This window comes from Lagenorhynchus albirostris, chromosome 11 (assembly GCF_949774975.1).
Source record: "Lagenorhynchus albirostris chromosome 11, mLagAlb1.1, whole genome shotgun sequence".
Classification (NCBI taxonomy): domain Eukaryota; kingdom Metazoa; phylum Chordata; class Mammalia; order Artiodactyla; family Delphinidae; genus Lagenorhynchus; species Lagenorhynchus albirostris.
In genome coordinates, this window is record NC_083105.1 from 17370650 (window position 1) to 17383550 (window position 12901).

Here is a 12901-nt window from a genome sequence, read left to right on the forward strand (position 1 = left end):
CACTGCAATGAAGAGTAGCCCCCGCTCACTGCAACTAGAGAAAGCCCATGCACAGCAATGAAGACCCAACACAGCCAAAAATAAATAAATAAATTTATTTTAAAATTAAAAAAAAATAAAATCTATTAATAATTCTGCTGGGAGTGGAACTGGAACAGAAAATCAAAATGCTGGTAGCAGCACCACTAAAAGTAAAGGAAGGTCAATTAAAATGTATTTATTTATTCACTTCAGGGTGAAAATTATTGAGTATCTGTTCAAGGCTAACAACAGTGTGCTAGTCTGAGATTTAAAGGCCCTGCTGACAACCTAGTAGAACGATGGACAGATAAGTAAACATTTCCAACGTGGTATTTTAATTAAGTGCCATGATCATGCCCTTCACTGGCCATCATGGAAGCGAAGAGCGAAGACCCTGAGTTCAGCTGGTGGGCGAAGACCCTGAGTTCAGCTGGTGGGTGCAGACTCGGGAAGGCTTATGGGAGCATGGACTGTCCTAGTTAATGAGAACACCAAGCCCCAAAGCTGGGAGGCAGGAACCCATGGGCATGGTTGAGGAACGACAGGGCCCTGATAAGTATTCAAGGATAGCCGGCCTCTGCTTTCTCAGAGACACGTTCTAAAGACACCAGGAATAGGGAACCCTTGAAACATTACCATGAGTTCTTGGAGGAAAACTCTCAATAGGGACCAATCAACAAGGTGTTCTAAAGGAGATACAAATGTCACACTGAAATTCTTCAATTCCTTAAAATCCCTGACCCCCCTCTTTTTTGCATAAGTAGTTCCGTCTGCCTAGGATACTCTCCTTCCTTTCCTATCCTACCTCCTAAAATGGCTTTTAGTTGAACTATTGATCCTTTAGATTTCAGCTCACTATCACTTCTTGTAAGTCTTCCCTGACTCCTGCCTGTCTTCCCTCCCCACAAACTTTGGAAGATGCTGCTGCTTTGTACAACTGCAGCCCCTCAGACTCTCCCTCACAGCCCCAGAGATTGTTGTAATTGTTTATTGAGTTGTGTGTCTTCCCTGACAAACAATGCAGTGGTAAACTCAGGAGTCTTGTCATCCCCATTTTACAGCTGTGGAATCTGAGGCACACTGTAATGGCTCAGTTACTCACCCATAAAGTAGGAATAACAGCAGTACTTAACGTAGAGAGTTGTCACGAAGACTGGGTGAGTTCACTCCGACAAGGCGATTAGAACAGCGAGACCTCACCAGGTGACCTCATTCCTGTCTCCTGACTTTCTTCTCAGAGTCTCATTCAGTCCTCCACCAGGAATCCCGTTGAACCCTAAACCACTTCTCTGCTCAGAGCCCTTCAGTGGCTCCTGTCTCATCCAGAGTGAAAGCCAAAGACCTCACCATAGCCTACAAGCCTCATGACCTGCCTCCAGCCGCTGCTCTGCCCGCACCTGGGACCACTCTTCCCTTGATCACATCGCTCCAGCCACACAGGACTCTGCTGTCTCTTGAACACAACAAACACACTTCTGTCTCAGGACCTTTGTGCTTGCTGTACTTCCCAGATAGCAGAGCTCTTCCCTCACTCCTTTCTGTTCAGACCTGCAAGACCTCCCTGGATCACCCTATAGACAGAAAGTCTCCCTTTCTGTCTGCACATCCCCACAACCTGCCCCCGAACTCTCCAACTCCTATGTTTTCTTTGTCTTCATAGTAGCTACCACCATATGGGATATACATTTGTCTATCAATATACATGTACAAGCATATGTCTTTGTTTGTTGTCTTTCTCCACTTGAATGTGAACTCTGTAAGGCAGGAATTTGTTTATTTTGGTCACTGCTCTATTCCCAGAACACAGAACAGAGAGAGCATGGCATTAGGTAAGTGCTCAGTAAATATTTGTAAATGAATGAATGACTACTATTATTATTATTTGGCACATAGTAGGTCTACCATGACTACTTGTTGATTGAATGAACAAATGAATGTTCTAGAGATTCCTGGGAGGAGTGTTAATATTGTAGGATGCGGGGGAGGGGGAAGAAATGGGACATATGTCTGCAAACATGGGTTGCATGGGCTGCATGTCCTCTGAATCATGCTTTCCTCTAATCCTCTTTTCTTTATGAGTGTTTTATATGGTTTGTGGGAGCACTTTTAAACAGTCCACAGGGTGGTTCTTGAACCTCAGTGATCATCAAAACTACCCGCAGAGATTCTTATTTAATTGGGGATTTAAGTAATTTTGAGCAAGGATTTAACCCTTAGTTTCCTCATCTGAAAAACGGCATTATAACACCGCCCTCACAGGGGGTGAGGAGTAAATAAAATAACCTCTGTGAAGCATCTCACAAGTAGTAAATTTAGATTCCCTTTGCTTCTACTCATCTTCTCTAAACCTTAGAGGTTCAATTCTTACAAACAAGTCATATTCCCTGTTCTCTTAAAATTTAGCTTTATCTTCAGTCCAGATCTCTACTTTGAGTTCCAGATTTATTTTCCAAATATATACTCAGCATCTTCACTTGGATAGCTCATAGAGGCTGCAAACCCAGCATGTCCAAAGTAACTCAAAATGGTCCCCTTTAGCCTTCCTCCTCCAGATTCTCCCTCTCAGCAAGTAGGATAAGCTCAAGCCAGAAACCTGGGAGTCATTTTTGGACACTTTTCTCTCCTTCACCTTCCACACACAGTCAAAGATCAAGCCTTTGCAGTTCTAACCCTGATCTACTTCTTTGACCCACTACCTCCTAAATCCCCATTGCCCACAAACGGGCCTTCATGCCTCCTCCATTGCTCCCTTCCTATTCCTGGTCCACACATATGACCAGCAATGTCTTTCATAAAGACAAATCTGATCATGTCCAAATGGACCCTCTCCAACTCTTCAGTGGCTTCCTTTTGTCTTTAGGAATAAATCCAAAGTCCTCAGCGTGATCCTCAAGGCTCCTGCCGGCCTCTCCTGCAGAACGAGCCATCTCACTCTGGCCACAGTGGCCCTGTCCCAAGGCCTCCACAGGTGAAACCCCTTCCTACCAAAGGGCTTTCAAATCCGCAGTTTCTGTAGCTTCAAGGGCACACTCCCCACCCCACCCCCTTCCCTTTGTTGCCAGGCCTCCTCCTCTTTATTCTTCAAGGCTCAGATTAAATGTCACTTCCTCAAAGAGATCTTTCTTATCCGCCAGAACAGACAGGTTCCTTTGTTACACACTTTCATAACTCCCAGCCTTTTCTCTAGCAATCATCCAACAGTGATTACTACATATCCTCAACTCTAAGTCACTTGCTTCACATTTAGGGTTGCCAGCTGTCAGGTAGAAGATGAACTAGTAATGTGGTGTTGCCTGCACACATCGGGACCTAACTTTTCAGAAGGGGGTAGCTCTTCGCCAGCTTCCACCCTGAGCTATTTTCAGGGTTGAAACTTAAATGTGGATTCCAACTCGAAGCTTAAAATAACTAAAAAAATATACTCTATGTTGTGGCATACAGAACGAAGGGTGCTGTATAAGCAGAAGGTTGCTACATACATGGCGACTAATGAAATTCAGGGCAATGGAAGCCATCAGCTCTCTGAGAAGAAATGTTGGTAGAATTTTCAAAGCCGGTAGAGGGTGGCCCCTCCTATGTATGCTTTGCGCAGAAATCTTGAAAGACTGCAGGACCCAGAGGAGGAACACATCCGTTTGGAACTTTTACTTCTGGCAAACTTTCAACAGCAGCTAATTACCTCTGAGTGATATGCAATTCAAAGCATTAAGAACAGAAACCACTTGAAAAGGCAGTCAAAACACTGTTTTTCCATATTCCTTGCAATTATACTTTCTTTCCTAATAATGATGTTCAGAACACTTGCATGGGCCATTATAAAAAGCATTACCCCAGATGGCCAAGACTGATACAGAAGCACCCTGAAGGTGAAGGTCAAAACTCTGATGGCAAAGCAAAAGAAACAAACGGGATAAATGTACGCTCTGATATCCTTTAGCACCTGAAAATCTGCTACTAATTCATTGGAGTGACTTAGAGTTGGTGGAAGCTTTGATTTGAGGAAGTGTCATTTGCTGTGTAATTTTTAAAATGACAGTCTCTCTTTTAGAAGAAGAGCCTGAGGACGGAAACCTTTGTTTGGGTCACTGGAATACCTCCGCGGCGTTGCCCATTACCTGCAAAAGATGCTCAAAAGATAGTTGTTAAATAAAATACACGAGTTCTCGGCTTTACGTTGCAAACTGTGGCTCACTTTTATATAGACTACAAAACAAACACGGGCAAGCTTGAAAAGTGTGGCATTCCAGACACCTCCACAGGGCCCATGCACTTTGCCTGTACACCTCTCTCCCACTGCTGGGAGCTGCCCTAAATCTCATTCTTCTGGGGGTCGCTCCCCTTCTCTCCTACCTCGGATCAAGCATGGCCCATTCTGCACTGCTCTTAAGAAAGGCTTACACAGTTTTAACCCCGGTCTGTGAGAAGGAAATACGAAGACGGCCAGCAGGAGGTCCCTGGTCTGAGAACAGAAATCATGAGTCATAGATTTGGGGGCTCGGACCGAGGAGCAGCCAGCGATGTGGATGTGCGTGGGTCGGTGGGGATGGAGGGGGCTGACGAACAAGGAAGTCCACAGCCCTTCTCTGCTGAGTAGCATCCCTTGAAATATTCCCCTTTTGCTCTGCTATCGGGTTCTCGGCCCGCGTTCGTCAGGTTGCGGCCAAAGGTCCGGGAGAAGGCGGCGCTCGCGCTCCCGATCGCCAACCCAGCGGCCACATCACCAGGCTCTCGCTTCCCCCGGGGCGGTGGCGCGCCTGCGCCTGCGCTGGGCGGCCGCGCGGGGGCGGGGCGGGCGGCTGGAAGCCCGCGGGCGGAGGGCGCCGGCTCCGGGGCTGTCACCGTGGGGCTGCGACGGCGCGAAGAGGCGCGCCAGAGGAAGGAGCCACGGCCGCTGGGCAGCCGCCGCCGCCGCCGCCGCGGGGGAACTAGGTGAATGCCCCTTCCGTCCCCTGCCACGGTGCCTCGGTCGCGTCTGAGGAGGCGGGGTCCCCTCTCCTTGCACCGCTTTCCGGGCAGGTGATAATGGAGGGAAAGTCTCGGCTTTGGCCGCGGCGCGGGGTTCGGGCGCATCCCAGGTACTGGAGGGAGACTTGAGACCCGGCGGCCGGGGCGTAGGGAGGCCAGGGCAGGGGGAGCGGCCGAGCGGCGGGGCCCGCCCGAGCCGCCGTGTCCCCTCCGGGCCCGCAGGCAGCGCCCGAGCCCGGCCCGCCGCGGCAGCCCCACCTCGGGCGGGAGGGCTGACCGGCCCTGGGGCGCCCGCAGCGGAGCCGGGCGGCCGTGGTGGGTCGTCCCCGGCCCTGACAGTGGACCGGACAGCGGGTGGTGGCTGAGTGATGGGTGGAAGGTGAGCACGGATGGAGACCCTGCGAGTCAGGCTGGGGCACACCCCAGCTCCAAGGCTTCAGGGCTCACAATTGCTCCGTGTCACCGTGTTCTTTCATTCCTTTCTTTATATATGTGATATGTATCTCAACTAAAAAAAACCCCAAACGTTGATTCATAGAAAGAGAATACGTATATGTATGTAATACATTTGTAGGTATATTACATGTCTATGTAATTTCTTTCTGTAAATGAAGAATTTTTTTTAAAAATTGAGATATAGTTCACATACCACAAAATTCATCCTTTTAAAGCGCGGCCTTTAGTATTTTCACCGAGTTTTGCAACTATCACCACCATGCAGAACATTTTCATCACCCCAGAATGAAACCCTATACCCATTAAAAGTCACTCCTCATTCCCCCGTTATCCCACCCCCTGGCAACCACTAACCTCCTTTCCGTTTCTATTGATTTGACTATTCTGTAAGTTTCATATAAGTGGCATCATACATTATGTGGCTTTTAGTGTCTGGCTTCCTTCACACAGCATAATGTTTTCAAGGTTTATCCATGTGTAGCATGTATCAGTACTTATTTTTTATGGCTGGATAGTATTCCATCGTATTGATGTACTACAATATCACATTTTGTTTATCCATTTTCAGTTGATGGACATTAAGGATGTTTCTGCTTTTTGGCCATTGTGAATAATGCTGCTATGAACATTTGTGTACAAGTTTTTATGTGGGCATATGATTCCCATTCTTTTGGGTCTGTAGATTTAACTTTTTCAGGAACTGTCAGACTTTCCCAAAGTAGCTGCACCATTTGACATTCTCATCAGTGTATGAGGGTTCCAGGTTCTTCACATTCTCACCAACACTTGTTATTGACTATTTGCTAGTTTTTATTACAGACATTCTGGTGAGTATGAAGTAGTGTTGATTTGCATTTCTTTATGACTAATTATGTTGAGCATCTTTTCATGTGCTTATTGGCCACTTGTGTATCTGCTGTGGAGAAATGTCTATTCAGATCTTTTGCCCATATTTTAATTGGGTTGTCTTTTTATTGTTGAATTATATTTAAAAAATTCTAGGTTTGGGGGACGAGTACTGACCGAAAAACCCAACCAACCTGATACCAAGCAACATAATGCTTCTACTTGGGGGAAGTGAATAAGTGCCGTTTAAGTCTGTCAGAATATGCTAACTGTCATTTCTTGGGTGCCTTACTGCCCCTTTACCCTTTCTGGTATTTTGAGAAAAGCCAGAAAAAGTGTGTTCATGACCAAAGTCAAGAGAGAACACACACAGCATTTTCATGTATTCTATGCTTGGTTTGGAAAGTCCCAGTTATCACTTTAATTACAAATAATTTATTTTGGTGGCTAGCTAAGCAAACTAATAAAAAATAGCAAACACCAATTACTCAATTAAAATTTCATATACTTCTCAGGCAAAGTGGAAGATCTTGTCATCCTAAGTGTGTGTAGTCTTTATTACAGCTATATTCATATTTGGGCGGCAAATAAGTATCTTTTATGGCGCTGAAGTTAAGAGCCACTTGCAGCTGAATGAATGCTACTTTGCCTATTCCGTGCTTAATTTCTGAGCGCACACAAATTCAGCATCAGCCTCAGGTCTTTCATACAAAAACCACTGAAAAAGACATGATGTTTACCTCCCAGGAATTCAAGCTCATTTTTCTTTTACTCTAATATGACTGTTCTAAAGTGCACTACCAAATTTCAGAAACGTTATGGAAAATAAAATTAGAGATTTTCAAGTGGAATTAATGGATAAACAACTGATTCAAAGTGGGTGAAGAGCCGTCCAGTCCTGCTCTTCAACTACTAAACTTTAAACAATGGAAATGTTATTTAACCCCTTTATGCCTCATTGACCTCATTAGTAGAATGAGGTAATAATTGCAATATATAACCTGAGTATATGTTTTACCTAATAGAATGATTGCCAAACATACTGAAATTATAACCTATCCAACCTAATATTGTAACTGACTTGTAACTGATTGTAACTGACTTACCCAATGGATGACTAAATATCCTGTAGTTACAAATGCTTTCCCAAGTTGGCTTTCTCTGCCCCCTGGGGTTTTTAGTGTCGCTTAAGGACTGAAAGTTGGGGAAAATGTGGGAACAACTTTGGGGATGTGATCCCTGGGAAATGCTGATCAGAGCGGACCTGCCTCCTTTATGGGAGATTTTTAGGCACCCCTCATCTTTTCTCTGAAATTACTGTAGTTAGATTTCTATAGCTTAAAAATGTCTGTGTGTGTGTGTGTGTGTGTGTGTGTGTGTAAAATAAAAAATATGTGTATCTCTAGTAGGCTGGCTAGACTGTCAGCCAGTTGTTTTATCTTAATGTGAACGAATTTAATCAGATTGCTTTCCTCCAGATCAGCTGCACTGAGGAAATGGGAGTTTTGACATGAGGAGGGATAGGAGACGTTAGTGGTATGGGATCATGGAACATTTTGGAGGTTTGGGGAAAACTTGGTCTATTTCTACAAGTGTGGGTGTTGAAAATGGAGATCTATGGGCAGCATAAAAGGTCTGGAAGATGAGAAAAGAGAAGCAAGAATGAGAAACAATTTGGAGGGGAAGGTTGTAGGACACAAAGATAGGTTCAACTTCTTTAGACATTTTTGCCCAAGAAAAATTCAAACGAGGAAAAGTGAAAGAAACCCTTTTCTCCTTCATTTCATTCCCTTCCCTTTTGCTCCACCTTGTTGCTCTGTGCTACTCTTCTCCTCAGACCCAGAAATCAGACTGGGATGACTGTTATTCCTCTTGGAGCTTTTCAGTTTGCTGATTACATCTCTTCTCTCTCCAGATTCTGCAAATTGAGATCAGATTCAAGAAGCCAGATGAGGATTATAGTACTATTAAAATATAATTTAATTTTCATTTCTGGTAAAGCTGGATTGGAGAATTTAGCTTAGACCCACACTTCCTCTGTTCCTTCTTAATTTATCTACCCACGTGATTCTATAGCACCTAAAAAACTGCAGGTCTCCCCTGCAGGCAGGGAAAGCCCTGTCTTGGGGAAATTTCCTCATAGGAGTTGGAAGGGAAAGGAGAACCTTCTCTTCTTGAAGACAGATAAATCCAAGAGCCAGTGAGAGCTCAGGGCTGGGGCCTGTCTGGAATATTGACCTTTAGTCTTATCTCAGCCATTAGATAAGTCACTTTGCTCTAGGAGGAACTGATAGAGTAGGGAGGAAGCAAGGTGTCCCTTTAATCCTGTTTTCTCCTACTTAGAGGAGTGAAAGTTCTCTTGTCCTTGCAGAGAGGCAAATAAGCAGCCATCCTCTCATCAGTTAAGTGCTTGTGGGTAATAGCGTTTTGTAGGCTAGCTTAGGAACTTAATCACCATTTATATAATTGGAACTGAGAATATATTTTCCTTTGAACTGGCTAAACCTCTTAACAGTTTTTAAGTGGGTGCTCATTTCATTGTGCGGTTAAATATATAGATTATTCAAGTCCATTTCCTTACTTGCTTTACTCCTCATTGACTGAGTGCCTAATAAGTAACAGGCACTGGGCTAGGCTCTCAGGATTCAGCAGAGACCAAGAATGGGTCCTGATGCTTATGGAGTTTACAGCCTAGAAAGACAATTAGCACACATACAATTACAGTAAAGCTTAATGAATGTTAGAAAGCATAGAGTACTTCAGGAACACAGAGGAGGGGGAACTAATCTAAGAGGGTCAGGGAAGTGATGTTTAAGAGCTCAGGTCACAAAGTAGCATAGGAAGTAGCCAGAAAAAGGCAAGAAGGAGGATGAGCAAGAATGTTTCCGGCAAAAAGAATGTGTGGAAAGGCCAAGAAGTGAGAGAGAGAGTGTGGTATATACCAAGGTGGTATTTTTCAAGCTGCAGGCACCTAGGCACCTACCAGGAGATTGTAAAATTAATTTAGTGGTTGTGAACTGCATGTTTTTAAAAAGAAATAAAATAGAAAATAAGCGTGTCACACATAGATACTTTACTAGAGTGTGATGTATAAAGTTTGAAAATCCCTACAATAAAGGAAACAGAGAAAAAGAACAGTATGACCACAGCCAAAGATCTTGGGTAGGTGGGAATGGTGATGCAAGATTTAGTTACCCTTTTTAAACATTTTGGCTTTATCTTAGAGGAAATGAGAAGCCATTGAAAAGGTTTAATCAGAGCCTGATTAGATTAATATTTTCTAAGGATCCCTTTGAATGCCTCGTTTTCCTCTACTCAAATATAAACTTTGCATTCCTCGGCCCAGTGTTACGGGTATTCCAAAGTCTGGTTCCGGTCTCTTTCTTCTAAAGAATATTTCTATTTTTGGTACTGGAACTTCTCGTTTCATAAAGATTGATGGTTTGCCAAAGTGCCTTTGCACCAAGAGGGAAAGATCTATGAGAGCAGGCCTTGCTTCTGTCTTGTTCACACTGAACGTCTGGCGTTTAGCATGGTGCCCCATGCCCAGTAGGCACTAGGCAAATCTTTGCTGATAGAGTCTAAATACCCTGACTATTAGAACTGTTACATAGTAGTAGAAGTGACCTTGATGTTTCTAGACTTGCTTTTGGAAAAAGAAAAAGGTTTTTTTTTTTTGTTGTTGTTTTACTTTTTATTTATTTACTTATTTATTTATTTTATTTTATTTTTGGATGTGTTGGGTCTTCGTTGCTGTACGCGGGCTTTCTCTAGTCGCGGTGAGTGGGGGCTACTCTTCATTGCGGTGCGCAGGCTTCTCATTGTGGTGGCTTCTCGTTGTGGAGCACAGGCTCTAGGTGCACAGGCTTCAGTAGTTGTGGCACATGGGCTCAGTAGTTGTGGCTCGTGGGCTCTAGAGAGCAGGCTCAGTAGTTGTGGTGCACAGGCTTAGTTGCTCCGCGGCATGTGGGATCTTCCGGACCAGGGCTCGATCCCGTGTCCCCCACATTGGCAGGTGGATTCCTAACCACTGCGCCACCAGGGAAGCCGGAAAAAGGTTTTTATTAGAAATTCTTTTTGCCCAGTTGGATTCATTAGTGATAGAACTCCATTCACTTATTTAACAAAAAGTTAATTTAACAAAAAGTACTTTTGTTATACTAAAACAGTAGTAGAGATAAGAAAAAGAACAACAGACTTTCTGACTCTGGGGTTTCCGCTTTCAAGAAGTACAGGACATTGCAGGCTGTTCACAGGAGGAGGCAATCGGGCAGCCATTTATATTTTGTTTGAACAGATAGGCATTCTCTGAGCACTCACCAAAAGGCAGTTTTATAAAGATGGCTGGGGACAAAGAGAATACATTGATTAAAATGTATCAATCATCTACAGCCAATCCAGCCAACTGTGCTCTTTTCCCCATGGGGGCCTGGTGCGCAATGGTTGCAAACAGCAGCCTCCTCGGTAGTGTATGCAGCCTGTTGCCTGTATAGGTTGCCCTAAGGGACCTCGAAGACAGCCCTTTCCAGTGGACATTAATGACTGGCATGCTGTCCCCAGTCTAGGCTCCAGACAGGTATGGGTGGTGCCTTTGGAAAGCCCCAGGGCACAGGGGTCAGGGTCCACATTGGCCACGTCATGATGTCCATCTGCACCAAGCTGCAGAACAAGGAACATGTGATTGAGGCCCACAGCAGGGCCAAATTCAAGTTCCCTGGCCGCCAGAAGATCCACATCTGCAAGAAGTGGGGATTTACAAAGTTTAATGCGGACAAATTTGAAAACATGGTGGCAGGAAAGTGGCTTATCCCGGATGGCTGTGGAGTCGAATGCATCCCTCGTTGTGGCCCCCTGGACAGATGGCGGGCCCTGCACTCGCGAGAGCCTTGGCGCTGCCCCCTCCTTACTCACGCCCACCAATAAATCCTACTTTCTTGTCCAAGAAAAAAAAATGTATCAATCATATGAGCTTAATGGAGAGGCAACAGAAAATAGATTTTGATCTTAGAAGTAAAAATAGAACATCCATATACCCAACAGAACTTACAATTAAGAATTTAGTGATGTCAGTTTGTTGCCAGAGAATGATTGTACTGTCACAGTACTGTGACTTCACAGAATTGGATAGTGAAACCCAACTGTGAAGGAAAATTGTTTCAGTGTATGGTTTTGATAAGTGGCAAGAGAAGTTATGAAAAATTCATGAAAGGTAGAGAGGCTTCAAGTTCTGTTTCAGATTTTTCTTTAATACATTTTTTGAGATATGGAAACTTCGCTAATTAGTTTTGTAAATTAGATTTTATATATCTTTTTTTTTTTTTTTTGCGGTATGAGGGCCTCTCACTGTTGTGGCCTCTCCCGTTGCGGAGCACAGGCTCCGGATGCGCAGGCTTACCTGCCATGGCTCATGGGCTTATCCGCTCCGTGGCATGTGGGATCTTCCCGGACCGGGGCACGAACCTGTGTCCCCTCCATCGGCAGGCGGACTCTCAACCACTGCGCCACCAGGGAAGCCCTAGATTTTATATATCTTAAACATGCATGCTAGCATCAAATCTTGCTACTATAGGATGGCTTTTTAAAAACATTTATTCATTTATTTATTTTTGGCTGTGTTGGTTCTTGGTTGCTGCACACGGATTTTCTCTAGTTGCAGCGAGCGGGGGCTACTCTTTGTTGCGGTGCTCAGGCTTCTCATTGCGGTGGGTTCTCTTGTTGCGGAGCACGGGCTCTAGGCACGCGGGCTTCAGTAGTTGTGGCTCACGGGCTCTAGAGCGCAGGCTCAGTAGTTGTGGCGGCCAGACTTAGTTGCTCCGCGGCATGTGGGATCTTCCCCGACCAGGGCTCGAACCTGTGTCCCCTGCATTGGCAGGCGGATTCTTAACGACTGCACCACTAGGGAAGTCCCTATAGGATGACTTAAAAAATACTAATTGAACTTAAATGGGAACCATTAACTTGTATAAATTTATCCTAAGAAAATCATTCTAAATATGAGAAAGTCTTATGCACAAAGATGTTCATTTTCATTGCAGTATAATTTAGTCAAGAAAATATCCTGCTATAAGGAAATGATTCATTAAAATGTGGCAATTCTCGGGGCATCCCTGGTGGCGCAGTGGTTGGGAGTCTGCCTGCTAATACGGGGGACACTGGTTTGAGCCCTGGGCTGGGAGGATCCCGCATGCCGTGGAGCAGCTGGGCCCGTGGGCCACAACTACTGGGCCTGCGCATCTGGAGCCTGTGCTCTGCAACAAGAGAGGCCGCGATAGTGAGAGGCCCAAGCACCACGATGCATGGTGACCCCCGCTTGCCACAACTAGAGAAAGCCCTGGCACAAAAACGAAGACCCAAAAATAAGTAAATTTTTTTTTTTTTTTATTTGCGTTACGCGGGCCTCTCACTGTTGTGGCCTCTCCCGTTGTGGAGCACAGGCTCCGGACGCGCAGGCTCAGCGGCCATGGCTCACGGGCCCAGCCGCTCCTCGGCATGTGGGATCTTCCCGGACCGGGGCACGAACCTGTGTCCCCTGCATCGGCAGGCGGACTCTCAACTACTGCGCCACCAGGGAAGCCCCATAAATAAATAATTTAATAAACTCCTACCCCCAACA

At 45.1% G+C, this 12901-nt stretch overlaps 1 protein-coding gene, 1 non-coding gene and 1 pseudogene across 2 annotated transcripts in view; all 3 read left to right on the plus strand.

Moving 5' to 3' along the window:
* Positions 1 to 4817: 4817 nt before the first annotated feature.
* SLC41A2 (solute carrier family 41 member 2) overlaps positions 4818 to 12901 on the plus strand; it is a 136140-nt gene continuing 128056 nt past the window's right edge. Inside the window, exon 1 of the mRNA XM_060164613.1 lies at positions 4818 to 4950. The gene's annotated coding sequence lies outside the window, so the exon portion shown is untranslated. The remainder of the gene's footprint in view (positions 4951 to 12901) is intronic.
* LOC132530097 (small nucleolar RNA SNORA70) lies at positions 10675 to 10809 on the plus strand. Its single transcript, XR_009543656.1, has one exon. It is a non-coding gene; the product is annotated as a small nucleolar RNA SNORA70 (small nucleolar RNA).
* LOC132528647 (large ribosomal subunit protein uL16-like) lies at positions 10760 to 11211 on the plus strand (annotated as a pseudogene).